The sequence below is a fragment of the Camellia sinensis genome, chromosome 5 (assembly GCF_055761805.1).
Source record: "Camellia sinensis isolate YWXY chromosome 5, ASM5576180v1, whole genome shotgun sequence".
NCBI classification, from domain to species: domain Eukaryota; kingdom Viridiplantae; phylum Streptophyta; class Magnoliopsida; order Ericales; family Theaceae; genus Camellia; species Camellia sinensis.
The window spans coordinates 198,030,727-198,043,224 of NC_138965.1; positions in this window are offsets into that span (position 1 = coordinate 198,030,727).

Genomic DNA, 12,498 nt, shown 5'->3' on the forward strand with positions numbered 1-12,498 from the left:
TTGTGTTCTCAGGTCGATCGGAGTGAGACGCAGCTTGGACAAGAGAAGTACGGATAACGGCGAATATTTGGCTTCAGTACAATTGGCATCGTCTGTGGAAAGAACTTTGACAAACGAAACCTCGTCTTCCAAGCTCATCCGATTGTCTTTCATGGCAAACAACGACGAAACTACGCTGTCCGTCGTTGATGGCATCACCCTAGAGTCAGTTCGGAGGAGAGATAGACCCCCCACCGTTCCGAACATTGCTAGCCTAGAGACTTCATCTAGAGAGCTCCCCAGAGATGCGCGAGATAAGTGCGCCACGAGCATCAATCACTCTCGAAGTCTAGATGGACACCGGCGGCGAAGAGAGTCACACGCTCAGCGCCAAGAACACAAGCTAAGGGACTAAGACGTCATCATTCGGAGGATGACAGCGGAGATAGAGGCGCTGAAGCGACAAGTCAAAGTGAAGAGTGTAGCTAAAGTGGGAAACCACAGTGAGCGCACCCAACCCCGCCACTCAGGAAACCAGAACCAGCGGAGGACACCTTCGCTTTCAAACACCAGGAGTTATGGGGTTGGTGACTCCGACTTGCTGGCGGAGAAGTCATGCGTGCGAGATAGTAGTTACCGTCCCTCACGTCAGTCAATGACGTTACGATACTCTTACTCCGTTCGTTCGGAGGACCTGAGGGACGTCTTGGAAGAACGAGCATGCCGGCGGGAGGCACAAAGGATGCTGGTGTTACAGCGGCTATCCCACAGAGGCTGCACCAGTGAAGAAGTCGTAATGCCGCTGCCACGACCAGCTGTGCATGTCCTTTTGGAGAGAGGCTTGGCAAGGCTGAGCGCCACCCCTTTCTTCCACGAGATAGAGACCACACCGCTCTCTGCGGGCTTTCACTAGCCCAAGTTTACGCTCTACGACGGAAAAACTGATCCATACATGCATGTGAGCCACTTTCGGCAGGTTATGGCTGGATACAGGCGGAACGATGCTCTTATGTGCCTAATTTTCCCGTCATGTTTGGATGAGTTGGGCTTGAAATGGTTCGAGAGGCTGCCAGAGGAAAGTATCAAACGATGGCAGTAATTGGCAGAAGCATTCGTGACCCAATTCAAAACCAACACCAAAATGCTGAAGGAAGTCAACCACCTTCTGAGCGTCAAGATGGAACCGGGTGACTCTCTCAACGCATATAACGCCAAGTATTGGGAAACTTTCAATGAAATCCTTGATTGCCCGACCAACCTGACAATCACCCAATACAAACGCTGTCTCCCAGTCAGACATAGACTGAGGGACTCATTTACTATGAACTAACCGACGACCATAGAGCTGCTGATGCAGTGCATCAATGAGCACATTCGGGTAGAGGATGATGCTATCGCGACCATCGCGAAAGTGAATCTGGTGGTAACAGATAAAAGAGTGGTTGGCAAGGTCTACGCGGTCGGACAGGAGCCGAACTGTCTGAATAACCGGGCAAGAGAGTCAGACCGTGGTGCAGACCGCAGTAACTGGGGTAAAGGACGTTGCAACGACCAAGGAGATTACCCTCGTGACGCCGGAAAAGATGCCTAGAGAAAGTTGAATTCCTGAACAAGTATCACCACGGTTTTCAAGATCCCAATCTACCGTATCTTTAGCAAAATCCGTGACGAGATGTACGTCCGGTTTCCGGCTAAGCTAGGCGACTCACAGAAGAGGTTCAATTTGCGGTATCACTGCACCTTTCATGGCGAGAGAGGGCACCGTATTGAGGATTGTTTTCCTGTGAAACAACATTTGAAGGAGTTGGTGGTTGCTGGTCACTTGGACCGCTACATTGACAGAGGCATCAAGGCCCCGCACCACGCTCCAGTTAAGCCAAATGGTTTGGCCGCCCTAGAAGCACCTCCATAAGGCGTGATTAACGTGATCCATGGTATCATCAAGCTAGCGCGGGTATGCGAGCTTTGAGGGATGATAAAAAAGGCAGAGCATATGAGGGAAGTCTTGTTAGTCTAGCCCACGGTCAAAAAGAGCAAAACCGAGGTAAAAGATGTGCTCAGTTTTTCAAGTTGAGATCTTGAACGAATTCAGACACCGCACAATGACGCGCTGGTGGTTACCCTACGCGTCAAGGACTTTGACATTCGGCACATTCTGATCGACCAGGGAAGCTTGGTCGAAATAATGTACTACGACGCCTTCAAGCAACTCAAGCTCAGTGATAAGGACTTGGCCCCAGCGACCTCGCCATTAGTTGACTTCAACTAGAAACTAGAATGGCCCATGGGAAAGATCATCTTGCCGGTCACAGCAGGGTCTGTTGTCAAGCAATTAGAGTTCTGGGTGTTGAAAGTGCATTCCACGTACAATCTGATCTTAGGCAGATGATGGCTTTATGCCATGCAAGCGGTGGCGTCGACTTACCACCAAGTTATGAGGTTTTCCTCGGCTATGGGGATGATTGAAGAAATTTGGGATGATCAAGTCATGGCCATGCAGTGTTTCGTGGTCGTAAATGGGAGCTGTGCAGCCAAAGGCTTCATGCAAATGGTCGAAGGACCAGAAGATTAAAGTATCTTAGATGATGTGGGTACCAAGGCTGAAGAAAAGGCCGTTGAAGACTTGGTGGAGGTAAAGATCAACGAAGATAATCCTGAGAAGTTTTTTCTTTTGGGATCCAGCCTAACCGCCCAAGAACGGCTGGAGATAGTGGAGTTTTTGGAGGCGAATATCGAAGTGTTTGCTTGGACGCCTTACGATATGCCTGGCGTCAATCCGAACTTTATTTGCCACCAACTCAACGTCTTTCGGGGATGCCCGACTTGTCATTCAAAGAATGCGGAGATCAGTGCTTCATCACGCTGAGGTAGTGGCAGAAGAGGTCAGGAACTTGCTTGAAGCGAGGGCAATCCAGGAAGTGCACTACCCTCGGTGGGCTTCCAATACGGTCGTGGTGCCCAAGAAGAACAGAAAAATGGTGAGTTTATGTTGACTACAAGATGGTCAACTGCATTTGCCCTAAAGATAGTTTCCCTTTGCCTAGAATCGACCAACTGGTGGATCTTACAGCCAGATACAACTAACTTAGCTTCTTGGATGCTTACCGCGGTTATCATCAGATCGCCATGTATGAGCCTGACGGAGAGGTAACCTTTTTTACCATGCTAAAGGGGTTGTTCTACTACCGAGTTATGCCTTTCGGGTTAAAAAATGCCAAAATGCTTACTAAAATGTTTGCTTCCTTGCTTGGTCGCACAATGGAGGCCTATATAGACGACATGGTTGTAAAGAGCAAGTGCACGGGTAACCACTTAGCCAATCTGGCAAAGATGTTCGCCATTCTCAAACAACACAAGTTGCGGCTGAATGCGTTGAAATGTGTTTTTAACGTAGGGTTAGGGAGATTCTTGGGCTTTTTGGTCACCAACCGTGGCATTGAGGCAGACCCCTCCCAAATCAGGGCCATACAAGAATTGAAGCAACCCAACTCGGCAAAGGACATGTAACATCTTGCTGAGATGGTAGCCGCGCTTAACCGATTTATAATCCGGTCATCAGATCGTTGCCGATCTTTCTTTTGAGCCCTGAAGTCCAAGTTTTCATGGGACGAAGAATGCGACGTAGCCTTAGCTGAGCTAAAGACATACCTATCTTCCGCTCCACTCTTGGTCAAAGAACTCTATCTTTATCTGGCTATTTCTCAACATGCCATAAGCGCGGTGCTTGTTCGGGTAGAAGAAATCCAACATTTACTGATTTTCTACGTGAGCAAGACCTTGCTCCCGACGGAGTCGCGATACTTGCCGCTGGAGAAACTTGCCTTGGCACTAATGATGACCTCAAGGAAATTGGCACACTACTTTCATGCTCATTCTATCATGGTACTGACCGAGTTCTCCTTGAAAGCCTTATTTGAACGGGCAGACTATTTCGACCGAATTCTGAAGTGGGCAGTCGAGTTAGGGCAATTCGACGTTAAGTTTCAGTCCCAAATTGCCATCAAAGCCCAAGCATTGGCCGACTTTGTTGCAGAATTCTTGCCCGAAGTTCATCCAGTTTGGTCGGTGGATCTTACCGATGAGACCGGGCTGCCGGGGGTAAGCACAATGGAAATTGTGCGACCTCCCATCCAACTAAATGTTGAGGACGACGCAGAAAATTGCGCACCCGTCTACAAACCCATCACTTGAAGGCTCATTTCAGCCTAGCAACGTGCCATTGGATTTGGGAATAATAGAACAACCTGTTGATCTAACCCCTCATCGCTGAGGGGGAATGAAGGCATGTTTGTCGCAATCATTAACGGCGAGCTTGCCGCGGAAGTGGTCGAGCAGCAGAGTAACTTTGATCACCTGAACCTTCAAACATCCCAGGACCCCTCAGAGTGTTGGAAGCTTTTCATCGACGAAATATGGAAACTTTTTGTTGATGGTGCCTCAAACAAGCATGGAGCCGGGCTGATAGTAGTCTTGATCTCCTTAGACGGACTAACCATTGAACATTCCATCACACTAGGATTTCCTACGTCAAACAATGAGGCTGAGTACGAAGCATTGTTAGCCGGTCTAAAGAATGCACTCCGAATGCAAGCATCCCAGCTAATGGTCTACAATGATTCTCAACTCATTGTAAACCAAGTATCTGGGGAATACGAAGCCAAAGATGATAGAATGGCCAAGTACTAAACTCTTGTAAGAGATCAAATCAGGAAATTTCAAGCCATAAGAGTCCAACAAATTGGCCGAGAAGATAATGTCTGGGCAGATGAGTTGGCCGGTCTAGCTTCCATGGCCGAAAAATTAACTCCCAGCCCTTTCCTAATCGAATTCCTCCCAAGACCCAGCATTGGAAGTTCTCTGCACCAAGCTAGGTCTTTCTTGGATGGACCCTATCATCTTTTTCCTTAAAGAAAGGATCCTGCAGATCGACAAAAAAGAAACACACAAAATTCTGGTGAAGTCTGAGTGGTTTTGGCTCTCTCATTCCGGTGCTTTGTATAAAAAGTCATTCACCGGTCCATACCTCAAGTGTGTTCACCCAGACAGAGTCGATGCTTTCCTCTACGAGATTCATGAAGGAATGTGTGGAAGCCACATCAGCGGGAGATCTCTAGCCTACCGTGCTATTTCACAAGAATACTAGTGGCGGTGCATGCAGGAAGATACACTAAAATATATGAGAAAATGTGAGAAGTGCCAGAAGTTTACCCATTAAATCCATCAGCCGGCCAGAGAGCTTCTCTCTTTTACAAGTCCTTGGCCTTTCGTAATGTGGGGACTTGACATAGTGGGACCACACCCAATAGCGTCGGGAAACCGCAAGTTCTTTATAGCGGCAACAGACTACTTCACCAAGTGGGTTGAAGCCGAGCCCTTGGCGACGATTAAAGAGAAAGATGTAAAGAAGTTTGTCTGGCAGAACGTGATAACTCGGTTTAGAGTCCCCAAGGCTTTGATCTTCGATAACGGCACCCAATTTGATGAAAGGTTGTTCAGAGGATTTCGCGAAGAACTAAAGATAGAATTCTACAATTCCACCCCGGCCTACCCTCAGTCCAACGACCAAGCGAAAGTATCAAACAAAACCATTTTAGACGGGCTAAAGAAAAGGCTAAAGAAGGCCAAAGGTAAGTGGGTCGAGGAACTTCCAAATGTCCACTGGGCTTACCAAACGACACCAAGACGGTCAACCAGGGAGATGCCTTTCACCTTGGCATACGGCATGGAGGTAGTCATCCTATTGGAGATCGGTATGCCCACTGTCCGTAGTGAAAATTTTGAGCCCGACTTAAATGCGGAAGCCATCGCCCTAGAATTGGACCTTACAGAAGAATACCGAGAAAAGGCGCTAATCCATGTCGCAGTATATCAACAAGAATTGTCCAGAAAGTATAACAAAACAGTTCACCCCAGACCATTCAAAGTCGAGGATTAGGTCTTAAGGAAGGTGATGGGCAACACCTTGGTGCCGGGCGAAGGGAAGCTAGGGGCAAACTGGGAAGGACCTTACAAGATAACTAGTCTGGCGGGTAAGAGAGCTTACCACCTAGAAGACTTGGATGACAAAGCTATACCCCGGCCATGGAATGTAGCCAATCTCAAGTTACATTATTTTTAGTTTCCATCTTTGATTGTAATTTTTTGTAAGGGACCGGCATTCCTCTCCATTTACCAATGTAATTCTTTCAGTCACCATGTGAATTCATGAATGCTATATGTAATGCAAATGATTTACTTTAAATAGAAAATTTGTTGTGGTTAAAGGATTGTACTGAACGAGGGGTATCTGCCCCCCTAGCCGAGGTGATTTTGCCCAGCTAAAAGAGTTGATAAATTGTTCAACTCTGCCCTTTTAGCCGAGATGATTTTGCTTGGCCAATAGAGTTGATGAATTGTTCAACTATAGACTTTTAGTCGAGATGATTTTGCTCAGCCATTGGAGTTGATGAACTGTTCAACTCTAAGTCTTTAGCCGAGGTGATTTTGCGCAGCAATAGGGTTGATGAATTGTTCAACTCTGAGTCTTTAGTCGAGATGATTTTTCTCGACAATAGGGTTGATGAATTGTTCAACTCTGAGTCTTTAGCTGAGATGATTTTGCTCGGCAATAGAGTTGATGAATTGTTCAACTCTGATTCTTCAGCCGAGATGATTTTGCTCAACCTTTATAGTTGATGAATTGTTTAAATCTAAGCTTCTAGCCGAGATGATTTTGCTCGGCCAATAGAGTTGATGAATCGTTCAACTCTAGACTTTTAGTCGAGATGATTTTGCTCGGTCATCGAAGTTGATGAACTGTTCAACTCTGAGCCTTTAGCCGAGATGATTTTGCTTGACAATAAAGTTGATGAATTGTTCAACTCTAAGCATAAAGTCGAGATGATTTTGCTTGGCCAATGGAGTTGATGAGTTGTTTAACTCTCAGATTACAGTTAAAATAATTCTGCTCGGCCAATAGAGTTGATGAATTGTCCAACTCTAAGCTTGAAGCTGAGAGGATTTTGCTCGGCTAATGGGGTTGAATTGTTCAATTCTAGACTTTTAGCCAAGGTGCTTTTGCCCGTTGTTGAAGTTTGGTTCAAGTTTTGTTTGACCATGATGATTTGCTCAGATAGCTTAACAAATGCTTGTTTGGTATGTGTTGAACGATTGCAAGGAAGAAACACAACATACATTACCAGAATACAAGAAATACGGTGATAAAACTTTTATTAATTTAGAATTTAATTACAAGAGGAGGGGCTTGTGTAGCTCGGCTTTTTCGTGCCCCCTTTCAGAAGCTCGAAAGAAGCCCTACAGTTCCCGTGGTTCTGAATCTAGTCTCACAAGTGGAATGTGAAACTAATAAATACCAAAGAGTCCAAATCTGGCAAATCGTTTGGAAAATTGATTTTGAATAAAAAATGTCAAAATTGGACTACTTTGCCACCTAAATTGAAACTGATACAAAATCGCCACCTAAATATTTTATTTTTGAAAAATTTAGGAAACCTATGACTCGTGCCAAAGGTCACATGTCTGTCATCATCAAAGTTGCCTCGGCTCGAGAACTTTGGTATGAGAGGGGAAGGTCATGAAATAAACACCCTCGCTTGCCCGATCAAAGAACAACCTCTACTAATCATGATATGATTTTTTATCAACATTATGTGTTCTTATTCCGGTTATTGGGCTAGCATTACTACGTGATGCGCACAAGCAAGTATAGACTAAAATTTGCAAGAATTGAAACAATTCAATTTTATGTTTGTTTTTCGAAAAAGGTTTGATTTTGCCACCCCAGGCGGGCTGAAAGTTTGTGAATTTGCCTCTTAACAAAGTGGGCTTAAAGTTTGTGAATTTGCTACTAGACATAGTGGGCTTGAACGTACATTCATTGAATCGTTCCAATTCAACCAACAAGCCTTCATCCACAAGCATTCAAACAGTTATAGCAAGTAAGCATTTAGCCTCATGGCAAGCATGCTAGATATGCCAATCACTCATACTCATGCAAGTATGTTAAAGCACTAAAAACTCACCTAGTACTCCAAGTTAAGAAGATATGAGTTAGAAAAATGCGTGATCTTAACTATGCAATTATGACTAATGCAACACATGCAATATGCAGTTAATAGGCTTGGCTACTAATTTATGACATGCGAATCACTTTGCTAACATATTGTCTAAGCAAGTATTCAAAGATTTATTTAGATGACAATGCAATTAGAATGACGAACCGAGCCTTGGTGCATGCAATACAAATGGATGCAAGGCATGAAGTATGCTAATCGAAACATGATGTCCCTAATCTAACCTTTATAAGCTAATAAATAAAAGGAACAAAGATGTGGGGTTGGAAGACATACACATTATTACATTGCACTCTCACGAAAGAAAGTCCGAATGAATAAACTAAGCTAACTAACTAAAGCTAAGCTAATTAAGCTAACTATTACAAAAAAAATTAAATTAGCTAAACTACTTAACTAATTATTACAACAAATAAATTAACTAACTATTCTTGTTAACCAACTAATTACAAAACGAAATTGAATAATTAATTAACTACTTAATTAATTACAACACTTTACAAAATTAACTAGCTACAACTAATTAATTGCAATAAGATTAATTATAATGCTAATGAAACGATTAATTGCATTCGACAAAACGCATAAGTGAAGACGGATGAAGGTTGCATGCACAATGCCTGAGAGCTACTCTGTCTGTCCAATCCAACTCTGCTTCACCTTCAACCACTACCTCTATTTCCTGCAAAATTGCACTGTTGGCCACACACTGAGGGTCGGCCATGCATCAGTGATGGTCGGTTGTGCATCAATTTGGTACAAAACTCTGTTTTTGTGTTCTAAGGTGAACCAATGCAAACAGAGTGTCCTCAAGCTCTGTTTGTCCATTTCTTCCTCATCTGTCATGAAAAAGCCTCGAGAGAAGGTGGAAATTGATTCCAAAGCCATCAATGAGCAAATTGATTGCTTGATGGTCTTGGATACAATTTTGGATAAAAATCAATGAAATACAAAGAATGAGACTACCTTTTCCTGTTGTCATGGTATGAACTCAAAGAAGAAGGTTGCAACGCTTCAAAAATCATCAAAATGTCATGAATTAGCATGTGACGCCTCTTGACACAAGGAACTTGGCATAACGTCCGGCCAAGTTGGAGCAAATTTTAAGCCATTTTCTTCATATGTGTTGATCCAAGTTTTAAGCCAATTTTATTAAGCCTTACCATTCTTTAGTCCATTTGTCTATGGTGATTAAGTCCTCTAAAAGGAGAGAAGTATCAAATGGGAAGAAATTTTCAACATGAAAGAGAGATTACACCGTTGACAATGAATCTCCCGTAGAGATTAAGCCATTAAGCGCAAAACTTAGTTCATGTGTTGAATAACCATAAACCATTTGAAACAACTCTCAAATGAAATAAATAAATGGTATGTTGATTATTAAAATGAGACTCTTAAACAAGGAAATTACTTAAAGAAAAGTTAGAACAAACATGCAATGAGCTATGTATATGAGCATATGAGACAACAAGCAAACTAATCAAAGCAGAAGCTATTTAAATAAATTAAAACAGCCCTAAAACAGCCCCTAATAGGTGAAAAACAGTAGCTAAAAGCAAGAGAAAGTAAGTAAAAAGAGTAGAGAAAAATAAATGGAACAAAGCCTAAGGAGGGGTGGCTAACCCCTCCACTCTTTGTAATTTTAAATCACACGTTTCAGCCCCAAAACAGTCCAAATACAGTGCCAAAACAGCCCAAAAATAGTGGCTAAAACTACTTCAAAAATGTGAAGAAAGTGAATTAAAATAAAAGAGAACAAACTAGACAAGCAAGCTTAAGGAGGGGTGTCTAACCCCTCCACTCTTTGTGAATTAAATCACATATTTAAGCTCTTTTAAGTCACCTCTAGCAGTGCACAAACTCAAGAAAAATGAAGAAGATGATTAGCAAAAACAAAGGAAAAAAATGATAAGAGTTATACCTCTTTAAAGAGTATGTATGGTTGTTTATCAAACTTAATCCAAATCACCCTCAAGTTTATGAAATATGGTTTGAAACTTCAACAAAAGTTTCAAGAACAAGCTCCAATGGTGTATGTATTGTGTATGTATAGTTAAAAAAGGGTTTGAAGGTTAAAGGAAGCAAGGAGGAAGATGGATGTTCTATCAATACCTAAGCCTCTTGGAAGGTTTTTCTAACCTTAAAATCTGAAGTGGGAGGTCCTATTTATAGAATTTGAGCTAAATTTGGTCCAAAAAATATCTTCAAACAAAGATATTTGTTAATTCTCGCCAGTTATCTGTCTGGCGCCATCGAGGGCTGGACGAGCCTCAATAAACAAGGCAAGGTAAAAAAACACTCTAGAGAAATTTTCATCAAGGCCTGGCCGGACCTCGATGAGGCACGATCGGTTCTACATAGATCCGGCTGGGTCTCAATGACTGCACTTCAGGCCCGATTTCAAACAAGCATATCTCTCTCATCCAGACTCGGTTTTAGGTCATTCTTAAGTCTAAATTGAAGCCCTGGAAGTCTAATTTCCAATGGTGGTAGCTTCACATCTAAATTATAAGTGTGAAAAAAGATATGCCTATTTTAGTGAAGGTTGCTCAGTTTTGGCATAAACAGATGGATGCCTAACTTCAAACAGCTACATCTCCCTCATCCGGACTCAGATTTAGGAGATTCTTGAGTGTAAAATGAAGCCCCATAAGTCCAATTTCCAATGGTAGTGGCCGCACAATTAAAGTCCAACTGTACAAAAGGATAGGCCTGATTTAGGAAGGTTGCCCAGTTCTTTCTCAACGGTTTCATGCCCAACTTCTTCCCTAACTACTTTTCTTCCCTCTCCTCCAATGTTCTTCAACTCTAAACCTCTAAATGAGATGTTTAAAATATTTTTCAAAGAGTTTACCTCTCTTCCATTTATTTCCACTTTGTCCTTGCTCGGTTTACCGAAAAGTGCAATATTTAAACAAAATGCGAGCCTCGAAACATCGTAGAAACATTTTCAAAAATATTTTGAAAGAGAGGGTTTTAAGGTCTAAAATAGTTTGGCCAAAATGGGGTGTAAGGTTTGGAATTACAGCTTAAATCCGAATTTCTTCGCGGAGAATTCAAAAGATTGCACAGTGTAACTTTCATCATTGGGTGTTTAGAATAAAGCGCTCAAGTCTTAAGGGCGGTCAAAAGTGGGGTGTCTATAGCTTGTAGCCCAATTACAAAAGTTCAAAGCAAAAAGATGACGAATTCATAACTACCCTAGGGGGGAGAGGTCGGAAAATTCATCTTCGGCTCCGGCTCCCTCTACAGTGGCCTCTAGGTCGACTATGACAGCTTGTTCTTTGTCGCCGGGCTCCTGCTGACCGGCTTCCCCTCAGCCTTATCCTCAACTTCCTCCTCGGCCTCCTCCTGCAGAGAGTTGAAGACTTCATTGGCATAAGGCACCATATAGACCGGCAGGAAAGCGGGAGGAGGAGAGGTGAACACCTCGGTTTCAGATCCTTGGCCCAGTTTTTCACAAGCAACCTTCTAACCGAACTTGAAGAAGATATCCTTGGTGGCTTCAACTTGTTTCGTATAGTTGTCTTCAGCCTCCTTGAAGCCAAGGTTATTGGCCTTGTCCACGGCCTTTTGCCTTGCTTTTTCTCCTCCTTTAGCTCAGTTTTCAAAGTGTTCCTCTCTTGCTCGGCCTTACCAAGCTGGCCAAGAAGCCTGGCATTGTCAGCATTGGTGATCTCGAGAGAGGCCTTAGCTCGGCCGAGACGTTCTTGCTAGTGTTATTTAGCTCGGTCAGTCTATGACACAAATTAACAATGCAGTCCATGACAAGATGCTATTTTTGAATGGCTTGCAAGAAGTAAGAAGAAAGTTAGCCCAAGCAAAGAAGAAAACTGAGCAGAGACTTGATGAAATTCTAAATTGTACCCTAGTAATGGACTTGACCACCGATTTCACGAGCCGGATGTTAGGAACATGATCGGTCTCGGTCACGTTGCTCAGCCGCAGCAACGCTTTTGACAAATCAAAAGCCAAGAGGTGCTCTTTATCCCCTTTGATTGATGTAGTGGCCGGGATCTCTTCTCTCCCGTGTTTGAACTTCGATCTCCACAGAGGGGTGGACTCAGCATCCTGCACTGGCTGCTCAGTGCTTAGCTCGGCCACGAGCTCGGTAGAGGGATCAGCCGATCGGGCCCACTAACTAGCACAACGAGACACAGCAGATGGAGCAACCGTGGAAGCCAGGGCATTCACGGTCCCTAAACTCTGGCCAGCGGTTGGGGCAGGAGAGATGCTTGGTAGCTCGGTCGAAGTGGCGGTTATGAGGTTCATGATTCGACTTCTCTTGGTCATTTCCTGCTCCTCGGTCAAACGGATGAGGGGAACGTCTGGAAGTGTTGGGTCAAGAGGCGGAGAAGGCGCCTGCAGAAAATCTGTGACCTTGCTCTTCCAAGGGGTTGTGTACTGGTAGCTCAGTTGGTAACTAAGAAGCTCATGGAAGTCTCGG